This window comes from Dipteris shenzhenensis, chromosome 30 (assembly GCF_047967505.1).
Source record: "Dipteris shenzhenensis isolate YYH24624 ecotype China chromosome 30, Dip_SZ_1.0, whole genome shotgun sequence".
Classification (NCBI taxonomy): Eukaryota; Viridiplantae; Streptophyta; class Polypodiopsida; order Gleicheniales; family Dipteridaceae; genus Dipteris; species Dipteris shenzhenensis.
In genome coordinates, this window is record NC_141625.1 from 1,760,571 (window position 1) to 1,772,617 (window position 12,047).

Sequence of the window (12,047 nt, forward strand, 5' to 3'; positions counted from 1 at the left end):
GAGAGTATCTCTCTCATGAATTTAAGCATTTCTGTGATACATGTGGGATTAAAAGGGAGCTCACATCCCCTCGTACTCCAAACAGTTGCAGAAAAGATGAACCTTACCATTCAAGAAAGGTTGCAATGCATGCTTTCCAATGCAAGTCTTTCTGGTGGTTTTTGGGCTGAGGCAATGAAGACTGCAGTGCATGTGATCAATAGATCACCTAGTAAGAGTTTGGATGGTGGTATTCCTGAAGAGGCATGGAGTGGCAAGAAGCCCTCTTACTCTCATTTGCATATATTTGGGTGTGAGGCATATGCACATGTGCCAAAAGAGCTTCGAAAGAAGCTAGATCCTAAGTCTAGGAAATGCATCTTTCTGGGTTATGGTGAAAGTGGAGAGATGGGCTATCGTCTCTGGGATCCAGAAGCAAAGAAGATCATATGCAGCCATGATGTGGTCTTCAATGAGAAGAAGATGCATAAGGCACCCATGAGGGATGTGGAAATGAGGAGAATCACTTTCCGGGATGTGAATCCACCTGCATATGTTGATAGGCAGCAAGCTGTCCATGCACCAAATGTGCAAGAAATGGTGCCACCAAGTACTCCCACAGGTATACAATCAAGGGTAGATGATGGATCATCTATTGGTGGAAATGATGAGCCAAATGTGGCTGATATGCAAATGGGACAGCAAGCTGAAATGCCCTTGAGAAGATCATCTAGAGTGTCTAGACCACCTGATAGGTTTGTTCCAGGGGTAGACTATTGATGCTTACTGATTGCGGGGAGCCTTCTTGCTACAAAGAGGCTATGATGTGTGAGGATCAACGCAAGTGGGAGTATGCTATGCAATCAGAGATGAGTTCACTTATGAAGAATAAGACTTGGGACTTGGTTTCTTTGCCACATGGAAAGAAAGCATTGCCATGTAAATGGGTCTACAAAATGAAGGTCACAGGTGATGATGTGCCTAGGTACAAGGCCCGCTTGGTTGCTAAAGGGTTCAAGCAAGAGAAGGGTGTGGACTTTGATGAGATATTCTCTCCGGTTGTGAAGATGACCACACTTAGATGCATGCTTGGACTAGTGGCATCAGAGGATATGGAGCTTATGCAAATGGATGTCAAGACAGCTTTCTTGCATGGGGATTTGCATGAGGAAATTTACATGGTGCAGCCGGAAGGCTTTGAAGAAAAGGGCAAAGAGCATTTAGTTTGCAAGCTGAAGAAGAGTCTCTATGGTCTTAAGCAAGCGCCTAGAGAATGGTATCAGAAGTTTGATGCTTTCATTCGGTCCCAAGGTTTTAGAAGGAGTGAAATTGATCACTGCCTCTACACTAAAAGGGCTAAGGATAATAGCCTGATAATCTTGGCACTATATGTGGATGATATGCTATTGGCTAGCAAGAATACTTATGAGCTAGATGCTTTAAAGGCCAAGTTGCATGAGGCCTTTAATATGAAGGATTTGGGACTTGCAGGTCATATTCTTGGTATGCGCATCATGCGTGATCGAAGTAGGAAACTCCTTTGGCTTTCACAAAAAGAGTATGTTACAAAAGTATTGCAGCGTTTCAATATGGAGGGGGGGAAGGCAGTGAGTACTCCATTGCCTCCATATGTGAAACTGAGTCATACAGATAGTCCCAAATCAGATGAGGAGAGGGCCATGATGGCTAAGGTTCCTTATGCATTAGCAGTTGGGAGTCTTATGTATGCTATGATAGCTACTAGACCAGACATTGCATTTGCAGTGGAAGTTGTTAGCCGGTATATGGCTAATCCAGGAAAGAGGCATTGGGAGGCAGTTAAGTGCATCATGAGGTACATGAAGGGTACCAAAGAGATGTGCATCTGCTTTGGTAAAGGAGACATGCGTGTACTTGGGTACACAGATTCAGACTATGCAGGGCATGTGGATAGTAGGAGATCCACTTCTGGTTATGTGTTCACCTTTGCAGGTGGTGCAGTGTCGTGGATGTCTCGCGCACAGAAGTGCGTTGCTTTGTCTACCACAGAGGCTGAGCATGTTGCAGCCACAGAGGGTTGCAAGGAGGCTATATGGCTTGATCGGCTAGTGGGAGATTTGGGGATTCATACAGGTGTACCGACATTGCATAGTGATTCCATGAGTGCTATTCAGCTAGCACGGAATCCGGTCTTTCATGCAAAGACCAAACACATTGAGATCAGGTACCATTTCATCAGGGAGGTACTTGAGGACAAGCGCATAGAGCTTGTCAAGGTTCATACAGATGATAATCCTGCAGATATGCTGACGAAGAGTCTACCTAGTCAGCGGTTTGAGTATTGTCGTGTATTGATGGGCATTGGATAGTATGCTCACTAGTTGTTCTCTCTTAAAGGCACATTGTCCTTTAAGTGGGAGGTTGTGGGGGTTAAAGGTCACTGTGCCTTAACCGCGGTTATGTACAATACTCAAACACATATATATAAATGAATGAAAAAGAAGATTAGGGTGGTTCTGCACCCACCAAACTTATGTGGCTCTCTGTCTCTCTCTCTCCTTCTTCTGTTCTTGCTTCCGTTGAGAGCACTCTCAAAAGAAAGGAAAGAGAAAGTGACATGAAGGAAGGGGCCGTGCCCCTGAAGGAAGGAGCCGGTCCCCTTCGAGAAAGGAGCAAGGAGGGCCCAGCCCCTCAAGGAAGGAACCAGCCCAAAGGAGCAAGGAGGGCCGAGCCTGCAATTAGGGAGCTCAAAAAGATGACCTGCTCAAAGCAATGTGGAACCGGCCCCCTGAAGGAAAGGAGTCTTTGAGATGTAATCGGTGTCTAATGTATTGATTTATTAATTTTCTCCAGAGTTTACTTAGGCAATGCATATGTTTTATGATAACACTTTGCAGTAATGCAATTTATTCTAGTATAATAGCTTCTAGTATAATAGCCATTAAGGGAGACATGGGGTCTCAAAAGGGCCTCCATTTAGTGTTTCCTAATTTCAAGGGATTAGAGAGAGATTTGAGGTGTACCAATGAGAGTGCTCCTTTGTGTGGGGCAACGGTGTGTTGAGGTGTACAAAAGGCCAGCTTGAGCATTTAAGGGTAGGAAAACCTCTCACCCATGATTTAGACCCATGGTCCTCACTCCTAGCCATTGATTTGATCTCTAATCCAAGGGTCACATTCAAATTTGTGGTAGAGCACTCCTGGCCATTAGATCAAGGGGTAGATCTAAGGGATACTATAAAAGGATTATAGGGATCAAATATAAGCTCTTAATCAAGTAATGGATCCAAGGGATGAGATGAAAGAAGGAAGTGCCACAATCCTAGCCATTGATTTATAGGAGATCCAAGGGAGGACATGAAAGAAAAAGGCACTTCAATCCGAGCCATTGATTTGAAAGAGATCCAAGCGAAGTGATGGACCAAAAAGGGGCTTCATCTAGGCCATCCATTTGATTTGAAGGAGATCCAATGGGAGAGATGCACTCCAAAATGCGCCTCCATCTCCACCCTTCAATTGTCTAGCCCATCTCCACCATAGATCTACTCAAGATCAAATGGTCCACAACTAAAGGCGCCTTCTCCCTCTTCAATAGCCCTCCTATTTGTCAAAGTTTGCTAGTTTGGAGCCCACCAAAGGTGCCTCCCTTAAGTCTCCCACCATTTTGAGCATCCTAAGCCTTTGATCCATCCACCATCCACCATCCACCTCCATCCAAAGGCCAAGGTTTCCCAAATTCAAAATAAATGTACCCATATCAATTGAGTCAATGCTATGGGGCCCTTAAACCATGGGTTACCATAATGGGTTCAATTCCAGTTAACTTAATCCATTCCTTATGAGGCCCTTTTGAGACCCCGAATCTCCCCTAATGACTGGTTGGTTGCAGCTCGGAGGTTTGTTGTGCACTAGGATATTAATTGCCACCAACGTGGTGGTTTGCTTCTATTTTTATGAGGATACTAACTTAAATGCCACCAATGCGATGGTTGGTCGCCAGTAGCAAAGTGGTTGGTTGCACACTTGAGATATAGGTACAACAATATATGTGCACTTCTAGCACATCCAACAACCCTTCATCTAACATTTGATGAATACTTCACCCAACTTAAGTTTAGTCAAGGAGAATACATTTTGACATTGTGTTCAAGTATAAGCCGACCAACAATGTTCTTAAGGCATCAACCTAAACATATATTCACTAAAAATTTCAACCCAACTTTATCGAAACTATGGCTAGACAACATTGACCTTCAATTCACATGGAGCAACATATTGTACATCATACGTGACAAAGGTGGACAAGGAGATGGCCGATGCTGTTACAAGAGCATTTTCTGATTGCATTCACTCCAACGCTCATACGCAAAGTTAGCAACACAATACTAAATGCAGAGCATATAAGCGCACAACAAGTTGTGTACTTATGCCTCTCTCTACCCCTCACCACAAGCACTAGAGAATTCTTGTACATCAACACTAGCCCTATTGAAGAAAGAGACTACTTGAAGCTAGACCCTGAGAGCAATGACATCTTCGCAAATGTTGTAACTAAGTACGCTCAGTGCAAATCATCCATGCTAGACATTTTCTTAGCTTCCTTTGTCATGAGTATGGAAGCAACAAAAACAACACAAAGAAATGCAAACACAACAAGATTATTTGCTTCAACAACTATAGCCAATCTAAGGACCTGAAAATCATTACAAAGAGATATGCTTGCTTTACTTGCCTTTTATTTAGCATAAGCATTTGCAAAGTATAGAGGTTCCAACTTGGCATGATCTTTACGTAATAAACAAGGATTCCATGGAAACAAATAGAGCTCACTTTAATAAGCTATTGTCCTTCAAACTGTCCAACTGTACCTTTAATATTTCAAATTCTATGTCAACATCCCATGCTAACGTTGATGAAAAAGATGAGTTTGACTTGCAAGTGGAGTTCCCTAAAGCTCCTAAGCAAAATCAATTCATTTAACATGGTCACCCTACATATAAAGCACAACCAAACAATGAATACCATGCATCAATCCATGCTTTGAATTGCGATCAACGCGCAATAGTAGAAGACATATTGCTGAAGAAATGCCTAAGACAAGCAAACCCCTTGCATATATTTCTATCAGGAAATGCAGGGACTAGCAAGACATTTACATTGCTAGTGCATTGCTAAGGCACTATTATCACTACGACACAACTGAGGCTAGTCTACCTAGAATTCTTATGCTAGCGCACACTGGAAAAGTTGCATTCAATGTGGGTGGACTCAGCTCTTCACTTGCCACTCATGACCTTCACATACAAATCGCTTTCTGCAGAAACCGTTCAAACACTTTTAGCACTCTACAAAAACTTGGACTTAATAGTTTTTTATGAGTTTTCCCTAATTGGGCAAAACACTTTCATTGCAACAGACATGCATATGTGTGAAATAAAACACAATCATTTGCAACCCTTTGGAGGTGTGGACGTACTCCTTTGTGGGGATTATGCCAAGCAAGCCCAACAAAGGATGCATGGATTTTTTCAGAAAAGGCAACAACCTTATTTATGCTACCTTGCATTTAGAAACACCATGTACATTACTACGAGATAAAGACACAAATGCGACAAACCAATCAAACCTTCATTGAAATTTTGAACCGCATTTGCATTGGCACACAAACACAAAAAGATTTGAACTACTTGAACACGCTTTACCATCGTGACCTACTAACAAGCACAATGAAGACGTCTTCCATATATTGACTTCTCAACCCCACTACCTCAAAGCCATGAATAGTAAGCATAGAACATGTAGCAAGACAATCCAATTCCCAACAGACCCTAAAAATATAGGAGGCCTTCACGTTGAGCTTCGCCTTTAACTAGGTATAACAGTCGAACTTTGTTCAAAGAATTTGAACATTGCCAATGGCCTAGTTAATGGAGCAGATGCCACTTTCATGGACTCTAACATGGAGAGAAAGCTATTCATTTTATGGGCGCATTTCACGAATAAACAAATTGGCATAAAGAATCAATCAGAGAACACAATGTTCTACATGAGTACAACTGATCCATTATGGATGCCTATCTTCCAAGTCAATCCTGAATTCCAAATAGGGAAAATCCTTCTCAACACAGTTTGCAGACATCAATTTTCACTACAACTTGCAACTACTTGCAATATTTATTGTTCCCAAGGCCTTTCCATGGACTACTTGGCATTCAATCTGAGTTCAATCCTATAGGTTAAGTCACATGGCCTGGCTTACAGTGTTGCACATTACATCAATTTTCTCTACTCTGTAATGATTACAATACACCCACATTGCATTGAATGAACAGTACTACAAAGGTAATGGATTCTTGTTAGCTTATATAAAAAGGCTATAAACGAATGTCAAAAAAGGCAAAATGATTACATGCCTTTAGATCACAACCTCATGCAAATTACTCCTTCCTGTCTGTCACAATATCCCTTCTTCGACTAGCAGCTTCTAGAGCATCTTCCAACCAATCAATGGTGCATTTAGTTAGCATGTTTGATAACTTTAGGGGATACTTCCTACCACTATTGGCCCTTCAGCAAGCTTTTATATCCTACTCTCTTTTAGCTCTTTCTTCTTCATATGTTTGAGCCATTTCTCCATTTCTCTACAATTGTAAAGACAAAAGTTGTTCACTTTTTGTTGGCAAGGCGATACTCTCTTCTGCTTTTCCTTCCCTTGTCCGATCTCTCCTATAACACGTGGGCCATTGATATCATACCAAAGTCAATGTCTGGCATGAGTTGTACAAGAGACTCCATAATGTAAAACATTGACTCTTGCACTAGCCAGGCCTTTTGCAATGCTTCCCTCTGGTCTTGCTTTTTGTCTTACATACCCTTAACACATATTTCACTAATTTTGGACTCATATGTCTACATTTGGATTAATCCTAAAAATCCTTCCCAAATGAAAAGTTTACTTTATGAAAATGTCATTCGAGAATCAAAAGTTTACTTTTTGGCACTGTCATTTCCACATAATAAATTTCACAATATCTTTCTATAATGTTGCACTAATAATGCAAAACTACTATTAAATCCTATTTTTGTATTTCTTATTTTTAAGAATCCTATTCATGTTAAAAAAATCTATTGAGTTATTAATTTAAATCCATGAAAAACCACTTATAAAATAAAGACTTGATAATTTAATTTAATCCATAAAATTGCAATTAAAATTCAATGTAGAAAACTATAGCACTCTTGAAGATTCAAAAAATTAAAATCCAAAAATAGAAATAGCTATGTTTGTAATTTTACATTGTCATATGTTTCCAAGAAATATTACTCTCTATGAGTCTTTGTACAAAGGAGTCTATCACGGCCTTTTCAATCATTTAATTTTGTCTTTACAATGAGTTAAGTACAAATGGGCAATCCTGACATTTGTTTGTTTGAATGTCTGATTCGTCATCACTTATTTCTTGGGTGCCATTTCATTCACTCTCGTTTGACCACCATCATCTATAGTCTTTATTGATGCTTGAATGGTGTTGTCATGGGCATTCTTCATTTGCGCTATCTCCTTCTATTTCCTCCTTAGCAAGCATCAGATTCTTTAAAAACTCCATAATGTGTGAAATAATTGGTAAGATTCATGACTTAGAGGTGGTGAGATTATATGAGTTATAGAGAGGGATGGTATGAGCCCTAGGTGGTATGTGAGATTGAATTGAGAGAATGATCGAAACAAAGTAATGTTCCCCTCTCACTGATACTCTTGTGGATTTACATCAACAGGATCATGACCTTTATTGTCCAGCTTGGAGACGAGGGGTCAATGTTTGCAAATGTGATGCTACTAATACTCTTATATGTAAATGATGTTGTCCCCCGTATATTTTGTAAATAGTTATGACCCTTAAAAATTCAAGGCTCTGATTAATTATGATAGTTATTTTCATGTGATAGTTGACCAAAAGAGCTCATGTTCAATTAGATCCTATAGAGTATACCTCGCTTACAGGTGGGCAATCTAGCATACAATTATAAAGACGAAGGTTCTATCATGTATAGTTAATGCAAGATCACATGGAATTTTGAATAATAACCCAATACTTTAAGATTGGGTAAATTGGTTGATGTTGTATTACACTTTGAGGAGGGTGTTTGTTCTCCCCATGCGAAGTCACCCAGATCTATCAAGATTATGATCAACTATGAAGTAAGAAGGAAAACTTGAAAAAATGACAATGCTTTAGGGCACATGATAATAGATTAACTTTCTCATATGGACTATAAATGAGTTGTGATTAGTTTGCTTGTTAAGTAGTTTTCTCAGCTGAGAGTCTCAGCCCTATACTTACGGTTTACTAAATCACCCACCCTCCTTGTACCCTTGAGCTTGACTCTTATGTGAAATGGAAGGGAGCATAAATGACAATAAGTTGTTCACTACTCTTTACTCAAGTGAAACTTACAAAAGCAATGATGTTTGGATGATACAATAATGTTATGCTTATCATTAGTAGTAAGGCTTGCACACCCTCAGATGCCTCAAAATTTCAATGTTTTGCATTAAATGGCCACTAATTGTAGCTCATTAAGCCCCAATTGCCACATTTTGAAAATTAAAGAAGCACAGAAAAACGAATTAACATGTAGAAATGCAATCATTGTTTTGACCAAATGGTACAAAATAAGTGGGATGATTATAGAAATGCAATTGTTGCAATGACCCACTGATACAAAATAAGTGGGATTATGAACATATGTCCAACTTCGCTCATGGGGTCAGAAGAGTATCCCAAGTGAATGTGGCCAATCAAGGATGATGACGTATCGATTAACAATGTGGTAGGAATGGGTAGGAATGGCCATGATCCAAGGGCAATTGTAAAGTGACTATGATGGATGCGAGCTCTTGACATTGAAGCAAAGGAAGGTTGAAGAGTCATGTCACAAGTGGCAACAAAAGAAGTAGAATTGTTTTGTTTTGTTTTGAGAGCCATCTTTGCTCTGTCAAGAGACTAACCAAAGCGAAAGAAAAAGGTTCCAACAAGGAGATTCTTCCATTCATTACACCTTCACATACACCTTGGTAGCTCAATCTAGTCATAAGCTTTTCCAAAGCACTTGATATTTTTTGGCCCTACTAAGGCTCCATGGAGAATCTAGGCCAACGTTTGTTTTTCTTTGTATTTGGTCAACATAACTTTTTAAGATTAAAGTTACTGTTAGTTTGTCTATCATAACCCTAACTTATTATAAGTTATTAAAGGGCACTAAAGGTTGTCTTTCTTTTATGCAAGAGTCATTTTACTACCTCAAGTTATTAACTGACATTAAATGTAGTCTTTACCTCAACTACTACTCTTTTTGGTCTGCCCTCTGGGGTAGCCTTAGCATCGACGCGTCTTTTGCAAAGCAGAAATTAGCAATTGTTTAATTTTGAAAAAAAAATTTGTCTATTTACCGGTGGTGTGTGCCATTGAATGTTAGTGGTTGGTAAATAGTGCCATTGAATGCTTACAGGCCTATAGTCCCTCAGACTCAGCTTCTTCCTCGACTGCGACATCGTTCTTTCCTCAACTAAGCTGTCTCCTCGACAGCGGCACCATTCTCAACCATAGCAGACAGCTCAGCCACAACTCCCAATGCCTCCCATCCATCCTCGCCAATTCTCTCCCCCCCCTTTCTCCTCCCTCCTCTCCAATTTCCTAATCTTCCCCTCACGCCCTTTCTCCTTCAGCTTCCCAGTCTTGCCCGGTCGCTGTTGGATTCGCTCGTCTCTACTTCTATCCCTTCGAATTCCAGTAGAATAACCTCTCCTTAGCCTTCTTGTCTTGCCGTTGCTGCTTTTTCTGCTTTCCTCTGTTGCAACCTTCGCCTTCTTCTTTCCTAATTTCCATTTCTCTTTTGTTTCCTGCTCATTTCGTTACTTGCTCTAGCATTATTTCCCTTGTTGATGGAGACAAAGAGAATTTTGCATGCTTTGTCAGATGGAGCGCGCGCCAAAAGCTTATATGAGATTGTGCATGATTCCTAAGCAGAAGACTCGCTGGAACTCCGGAGAATGATCCTTCTGAGTTGCTCCATTGCCTTATTACCTACTCATTGTAGCAAGAGTCATAACAAAGCTGGGACTGAGACTTATGGATTGCCCGCTGCTTGCATGGCTCTCTTCCTGTTCGTGTTATTCAATGTCTCTGCAATGCCTACCTTCCTGAAACTACAATAGAATTTTCCCCAGGGCGGACCCTATCGTTGAGGCTATGGACATTGCAAAGCAGTTTCTCCTATAATCCCTACTCTCCCTATGCTCTTCCACGATTCCTTCGTTAGTGTACGAGTGTCTCCAAAAGCTCCATTGCGAACCAATCTCGATTTCCATTTGTTAATGATAAACATTTTTTTTCTGCAGTGGATGTCTCAATAGCTCCATCTACTGCTGTGTCTGTTAATGCTAAGCAATTTGTAACATCTCCCATTATCCCTTGCATTCAAGGCTTATTTGTTAGCTTGTGTCCAAGTTTTTAAAATCATCAGTAATTCCACAAACAATGCAGGGAGCTAATGCGTTCATTCTTATCGACTCCACTGAAGGGAATGAGGCAGAGAAGTAGGCAGGCCCCAATTACATACCACAAGCTACAAGAGCTCACAAGGCTTCTTGATTAACCTCATTGCGTACCAGGGTCCCTGGCTCTTCAATTCTTCAAGGTTGGGGAGAGGTTGGGCAACACATTTGAGGCGATGAGATAAACAATGCTTCTTACATGTGCCGTGTTTGATTTACCAGGGATCTTATGTGGGGAGAAATCTTGTTCCTCCTTTATAAAGTATCCTCTTTGGAAGATGGCGTGGATAAGCCCAATGAGAGCTTTCTTCTAGACTTAGTCAGCGCTCAACACCCTTTTGAAAACTGAGAGCGATGAATTGCGAGCAAATTGCATCGGTGAGCAGTGAATTTTGATCTTTTGTTGTTTCTCTGGCCAATCTGACTTGCATGAGTTCGTTTTCTTAGGCCCCCTCCTATTTCTTGCAGCTCTGCTGAGTAGTGTGGCTCATCGTTCAACCATAAATATTCGCTTCCAAGCACCTGCTATCGGAAACATCCATGAAGAAGAGAACAAATTTCCTGGAATATTTGCAAATGCAATGAAAGGGTCTCTAATATCATTCGATTCGCAGGTTCAAATGACTGCGTTGTAGCTACTTTGCCATATGTGTCCGCCAAAAGTAGCACTCTCAAGTGACCTGCAAATTCTTATTGAAGAATGCATAATGGATTATGTTTTTGTAGAAAGATCATTCTAAGGTTGCGGACAAATTTTCCGATTCAGTTGGTCTGCATTTTTGAAGTTCTCCTTGGGCAGCCCTAATGAATTATATTCACCTTGTTATTAAAGAAAGGCCAACATAGCTTTTTAAAATTCAGGTTACTGTTAGTTTGTCTATCATAACCCTAACTTATTTTAAAGGGCACTAAAGGTTGTCTTTCTTTAGTACAAGAGTCATTGTACTACCCCAAATACTCTTTCTTTCACTAAAGCGTGCTAGTTATTAAGGGACATTAAATGTAGTCTTTACCCCAACTATTGCTGTTTTTATTAAAGAAGGGCCATAGTGTTTTGCCACTTGGTTAGGTTGCCTTTCTTTAGTACTACCTCAACGATTCTCTTCCTTTCATTAAAGCATGGCCATAGTGTCACTAAAGGGTACTAAAGGTTGTCTTTCTTTAGTACAAGAGTCATTGTACTACCTCAAGTACTCTTTCTTTCACTAAAGCGTGCTAGTTATTAAGGGACATTAAATGTAGTCTTTACCCCAACTACTGCTGTTTTTACTAAAGAAGGGCCATAGTGTTTTGCCACCTGGTTAGGTTGCCTTTCTTTAGTACTACCTCAACGATTCTCTTCCTTTCATTAAAGCATGGCCATAGTGTCACTAAAGGGCACTAAAGGTTGTCTTTCTTTAGTACCAGAGTCATTGTTCTACCTCAAGTACTCTTTCTTTCACTAAAGCGTGCTAGTTATTAAGGGACATTAAATGTAGTCTTTACCCCAACTACTGCTATTTTTATTAAAGAAGGGCCATAGTGTTTTGCCACCT